Raw genomic sequence first — 6,570 nt, forward strand, 5'->3', positions numbered from 1 at the left:
GCCATCAGGAAGTGGCAGGGCAGATGAGAGGTGACCTGGCTGTGGAAAGCGCCAAGCAACCCCAAGCCACTTCCACCTTTTCGTTTTGAAGAAACCCGCCAGAGTGCTTGAACACATGAGCGCTTGACCCATTGGGGGAGGGGGAAGTGGAGACCGGCTTCTGAGGTGCCTTGGGGGGGAGGGCGGCGTGAGGAGGCTTCAGGATGGCTCTTTGTGAGCCGGCCCACTTCAGAATGCCTCCCAACCACCCCAAACCGCCCGTCTGTTATCACCCTTAGGGTGCAGTTCCCGTAATTTGATAATTAAGGCACCAAACTTAGTAACTTCACACTTGACCTTAGCATTATCCTCAGATAAAAAGCAGTGAAGACTTGTTTTGTCTGTGTTTACACACACTCGCCTGCATCTCAGGAAACCTTTTGTGGAGGTTTGGTTTCCAATTGTTACATACCTCTCTGATCTTGACATTCTGCCCCCCCCCAAAAAAACAACCCTATAATCCTGGTCCCACTGATGGACCTCCTGATGGCACCTGGGGTTTTTTTGGCCTCTGTGTGACACAGTGCTGGACTGGATGGGCCATTAGCCTGATCCAACATGGCTTTTCTCTTATGTTCTTATGTCTGGGACAGTGATGCTCTGTATTCTTGGTGCTTGGGAGGGGCAACATTGTGAGGACTTCTAGTGTCCTGGCCCCACTGGTGGACCTCCTGGTGGCACCTGGGTTTTTTTTTGTCACTGTGTGACACAGAATGTTGGATTGTATGGGCCTATGGCCTGCTCCAACATGGTTTCTCTTATGTTCTTAATTTGATATTTTTTTCTAAAAGCAGTGGCACTCCTCTACTATTCCATTTTGGCTTTATTGTGTAGATGGGTTAAATTCCCCCCCCCCTCTTTTCTCCCTTCCCCTTCTCCCCCCCCCCCCCCATTTTTCCTTCCTTTTCTGGAAAGTTAGTTCACCTTGCACATTCCGTGCATTCTATAAGCTGAGTTCTTTTGAACCCTGTCAGTGTGTATTGCCGTCTGATTCTCTGTGTGTGAAGTTTACTTATGCGGCTTATTGATTTTGATCATATTGTCTTGGTGTTGTATCTACCTATTGAACTTTGCCTGTCTGAATCTGATCCTAGGATAATTGGATATATGTGTTTATTATAGGTTTTTGTCTGGGGAAGGAGGGATTCAATGGGCTAAGTATTTTGTGAACATTTGACTGCAATTGCTGTATAGCCTTTAAAAATAAACTTACCGGACTCTCCAAAGAGATTTCAATGGACTTTAAATACTCTCCATTTAAAGGATAAGAACTTCACAGAAGAATCCGCGAGAGCTGGAAAACTTCTTCAAGCAAAATATTCAACCAGATAGCTCTGTAAGAACAGTTTGGGGTGCAAGAAAAGCCTTTTGTAGAGGCCTAGTGATTAATTTGCCAACAGATAGAGGAAAAATAAAACCCACAAAAATTCAAGAACTGACAAATCTCAGAAGAAGAAGAAGATGATGATGATGATATTGGATTTATATCCCACCCTATAATCTGAATCTCAAAGAGCTGTCACAATCTTCTCTACCTTCCCCCCCCACCCCTGCAACAGACATCCTGCGAGGTAGGTGGGACTGAGAGAGCTCTCGGGGAGGGACGGTGGCTCAATGGTAGAACATCTGCTTGGGAAGCAGAAGAAGAAGAAGATATTGGATTTATATCCCGCCCTCCACTCCGAAGAGTCTCAGAGCGGCTCACAATCTCCTTTACCTTCCTCCCCCACAACAAACACCCTGTGAGGTGGGTAGGGCTGGAAAGGGCTCTCACAGCAGCTGCCCTTTCAAGGACAACTTCTGCCAGAGCTATGGCTGACCCAAGGCCATTCCAGCAGGTGCAAGTGGAGGAGTGGGGAATCAAACCCGGTTCTCCCAGATAAGAGTCCGCACACTTAACCACTACACCAAACTGGCTCTCCCAGGTCCCAGGTTCAATCCCCGGCATTTCCAAAAAAGGGTCCAGGCAAACAGGTGTGAAAAACCTCAGCTTGAGACCCTGGAGAGCCATGAATGGGGCTGTGGCTCAGTGGTAGAGCATCTGCTTGGTAAGCAGAAGGTCCCAGGTTCAATCCCTGGCATCTCCAAAAAAAAGGGTCCAGGCAAATAGGTGTGAAAAAACCTCAGCTTGAGACCCTGGAGAGCCATGAATGGGGCTGTGGCTCAGTGGTAGAGCATCTGCTTGGGAAGCAGAAGGTCCCAGGTTCAATCCCCGGCATCTCCAACTAAAAAGGGTCCAGGCAAATAGGTGTGAAAAACCTCAGCTTGAGACCCTGGAGAGCTGCTGCCAGTCTGAGAAGACAATACTGACTTTGATGGACCGAGGGTCTGATTCAGTATAAGGCAGCTTCATATGTTCATATATGTTCCCAGAAGCTGCCCTTTCAAGGACAACTCCTATGAGAACTATGGCTGACCCCAGGTCATTCCAGCAGCGGCAAGTGGAGAAGTGGGGAGTCCAACCCGGTTCTCCCAGATAAGAGTCCACACACTTGACTGCTACACCAAATTGGGTCTCATTAACCAGTATGCAAAACTGGCTCACACTGAAGAAAAATTAAGAAAATGTGAAAAAAAAACCCAACCTTCTGCTAAAAAGCTGTAAACTAAGATAAAGCTTCTACAACACCAAGGAGAAGTTTAATAAAAAATAATGTAGAGGGGCGGGGAGAAGGTAGGCTGGCTAACCACCAAGGATTGACCTGGAAATCTTCCAGAACTACAGCTGATCTCCGAACGATGGGTAACAGTTCCCCTGGAGAAAAGGGGAGCTTTGGGGGTGGGGGGTAGGCTGTATGGCACCATATCACTACTGAGGTTCCTTTCTTCCTCAAACTCTACCCTTGTAAGGCTCCACCCCCAAATCTCCAGGAATTTCTCAACCCAGAATTGTCAACGGGATTGCTTCAAAATGCTCTCGCACATAACCCCATTCTGCAGTCCACACACCTGACTGTTTCCAAAGGTGAAAGGAGTAATCTTAAGTTTGCCACGCTTAGGTGGCACCAGGAGATCTCCAGGAGTTACGAGTGATTTTCAGATAACAAAAATCAGGCAACAGATCCATCAGTGGCTATTAGCCACAGTGTATGTGTGTATATAAAATTTTTTGCCACTGTGTGACACAGAGTGTTGGACTTGATGGGCCGTTGGCCTGATCCAACATGGCTTCTCTTATGTTCTTATGATCTCCAGAATTCAAGGGACAGTTCCCCTGAGAAAAAAAGACTGAGTAGGACGCCATCTCCCAGTAGTAATGTACGGCTGTGAGAGTTGGACCATAAGGAAGGCCGAGCGCAGAAGAATAGATGCTTTTGAGCTGTGGTGCTGGAGAAGACTCTTGAGAGTCCCTTGGACTGCAAGAAGATCCAATCAGTCAGTCCTAAGGGAAATCAACCCAGACTGTTCCCTGGAAGGTCAGATGCTGAAGATGAAGCTCAAATACTTTGGCCACCAAATGAGAAGGGATCACTCCCTGGAGAAGACCCTGATGCTGGGAAAGACAGAAGGCAAAAGAAGAAGGGGACGGCAAAAGATGAGATGGCTGGACAGCGTTACTGATATAACTAACACAAATTTGTCCGGACTTCGGAGGATGGTGGAAGACAGGAGGGCCTGGCGTGACTTGGTCCATGGGGTGGCAAAGAGTCAAAATCTCCTGTGCAACTGAACAACCACAACAAAGGACTCCATCTTGAGAGGGAGAGAGAGGGAGAAGGAAGTAGATGTTCAGGGGCCTGATAGGAACCCTCTAGGGACCTGCTTCGGCCCCCCGGTCGCATTTTTGATACCACTGTTGTAGGGGATTCTCAGGCCCCACCTGAAGACTGACATCCCTGTCAGGGGATGGTGGTGCTACAGAAAACAACAAAGGTAAAACAGAGCTTCTCTTTCTTTTTTTAGTTGGCTTCGCACCAGGGGTGTGGCCTAATTTGCAAATGAGTTCCTGCTGGGCTTTTTTTTTACAAAAAGGCCTGTGTGAAACAATGGCAATGTCAGGGGTGTGGCCTAATATGCAGATGAGTTCCTGCTGGGCTTTTTTGGTCGGAAAAGTCCTGTGTGAAACAATAGTGATATTGAGGGGGTGTGGCCTAATATGCAAACGAGTACCTGCTGGGCTTTTTCTACCTAAAATCCCTGTGTGAAACAATGGTGATGTCAGGGGTGTGGCCTAATAGGCAGATGAGTTCCTGCTGGGCTTTTTTTGTCGGAAAAGTCCTGTGTGATACAATAGTGATATTGAGGGGTGTGTGGCCTAATATGCAAACGAGTACCTGTGGGGCTTTTTCTACCTAAAATCCCTGTGTGAAACAATGGTGATGTCAGGGGTGTGGCCTAATAGGCAGATGAGTTCCTGCTGGGCTTTTTCTTTTTTAGAAAAAAGCCAAAGAGAAATGAAAGATAAGTTAGTCTTTTGGCAGAAAGGTAAAACGAGGAATCAATGGCTGCAACTTTATAAAGTGGATTTCAGGAAAGAAATTCCACTCCCTGTAACCCCATACAACCGTACGCTGTTCCTTCCTTGCTAAGATATATAGATATTGAATTGGCACAGGGAAACCACTTGGTTACATAGATAGGAATCAGCCGGAGACTTGTTAGGAGGGTATTTTCTGCACCCCTCTGTCTGTGAAAGACAATGGTTCATTAACAAGACACAAACTCAAACCGATAAGGATTTACAGAACGTCTCGAAGTACCGCGTGTCAGCGGTAATGATACCTCCACGTTCTCGGCCTGTGTTTCCTTCACTGCAGGACAAGTCCTTTTCTTTTCTGTCGGCGTGGACTTTCGCTCCTTTTGTTCCTGAAGAGCTGAGCCGGAGTCGCATGCTTCAGGCAATTCGGAGAACACCCCGGTGTGAATCAATGTTGAAATAAGAACAAATACAGTCCCCGCAAATGGGACGAGCCCGATCAGGTCTCCTGGCAGCAGCGACAGAATTATGTTTGCCTAGGGCTAACTCCTTCGGGAGGGAGGATTGATTCTTGGTGATTGATGAGTCGGCACCTGAATGCCGACTCATCAATTCCCCCAAGTTAATGGCCTTGACAGCATCAAGATAACTTTTCCCTCGTGCCTAAACTCAGAGATAGACCTCGCCTGGGCCCCAGCCGCCATGGACACAGGTGAAGAAACCAAATCAGTCTCTTTAAATAAAGGACAAGTGGAAAGTTGGGTTATAAATGGATATTGCTGTATCCAGAGATAGGGGAACAAACCATGTTACAAAAAAGAGGAAAGAAACAAGAGGGCAAAGTGGAGACTTGGAAATGTTAATGTACGTGTGCCTTATTCAAATTATTTGTGCTAGGCAGGGTGGATAGGAAGAAGAAGAAGAGGAGGAGGAGGAGGAGGAGTCGGTTTTATACCTTGCCCTTCACAGCCTGAAGGAGTCTCAGAAAGGCTTACAATCGCCTTTCCCTTCCAGAGGCAGTTTGGTGTAGTGGTTAAGTGTGCGGACTCTTACACCTGCTAGCATGGCCTTGGGTCAGCCATAGCTCTGGCAGAGGTTGTCCTTGAAAGGGCAGCTGCTGTGAGAGCCCTCTCCAGCCCCACCCACCTCACAGGGTGTCTGTTGTGGGGGAGGAGGGTATACATCCAATTTCTTCTTCTTTTTCTCCTCCTCCTCTTGGCATTTGTTGAATTTTAATCTTAATTTTAATTGTGCACCCCCACAGGCAGGGCCCAGAAGAGGAGGCCGAGAAATATCCTAAATAAATATGTAAATAAAATATTTTCCTCTGAAGTTGCATACGTTTGCGCTCATTGTTAGCAATTCTACCGTGCTGTTTCGAAAGCCGACCAGTTTTACAGTCAAGTCGGGGTCGCGCTCTACTACTTTCGCACCGCCGAAGAGTTTGCTTGTTCATTCTGCACCACATCATTCCTTCCTCATACATTATGCCTTCCTTTTCTCTCGCCTGCATCAAAAGTTCATAAAAAATCATTAGCGGTGTTTTCAAACTCTTCAAAAAGGCCTCACCCCTTTTATTTCATCGTGGAAGGTGGAAGAAATCTACCGCGAACCTCTCTGCCTTTCATCCGGAGCGTCACCCGCTTTAAAATAAAACCAAGCCCAAAGACAGCCTAAACATATCAACCATCATATATTTATAAAGTGCAGGAATAAATCAAACGGAATGCGGGGCAGACAACCCGAAACTTCTGAAGAGCGGGATTCTCGAGTCTTGCATATGGTATCGAAAAAGGGAGGGGAGGAGAGAGAAAGTTCCTTGTCTTTGAGTTGGAGAAACGAGATGAGTTTTGATTAAAAGGACGATTGTAATAGCGGTATTTCCCCCGGCGTTAATAAAAGCATGCTTCGAAACGATCCCAGGTAACCGTTTGTGACATCAGCGTTATTAAATGATAATCAAGAAAGGGGCTATTGCTGAGCAAATGCTAAGCCCTAACGATCACCGACACTCAGCAAACACGGAGGTGAACAAACAGATATATTTATGCCAAGACCCGAGAGCTGGACTCAATTTTATTTATGACTTCTGCCTTCAGCAGCAACGCCAAGAG

The 6,570-nt window shown here is 46.8% G+C and overlaps 1 non-coding gene across 1 annotated transcript; it reads left to right on the forward strand.

Moving 5' to 3' along the window:
- The first annotated feature begins 2,054 nt into the window (after window positions 1–2,054).
- TRNAT-GGU (transfer RNA threonine (anticodon GGU)) lies at window positions 2,055–2,126 on the forward strand. Its single transcript has one exon. It is a non-coding gene; the product is annotated as a tRNA-Thr (tRNA).
- Window positions 2,127–6,570: the final 4,444 nt, after the last annotated feature.

Source organism: Heteronotia binoei, chromosome 4 (assembly GCF_032191835.1).
Source record: "Heteronotia binoei isolate CCM8104 ecotype False Entrance Well chromosome 4, APGP_CSIRO_Hbin_v1, whole genome shotgun sequence".
Classification (NCBI taxonomy): domain Eukaryota; kingdom Metazoa; phylum Chordata; class Lepidosauria; order Squamata; family Gekkonidae; genus Heteronotia; species Heteronotia binoei.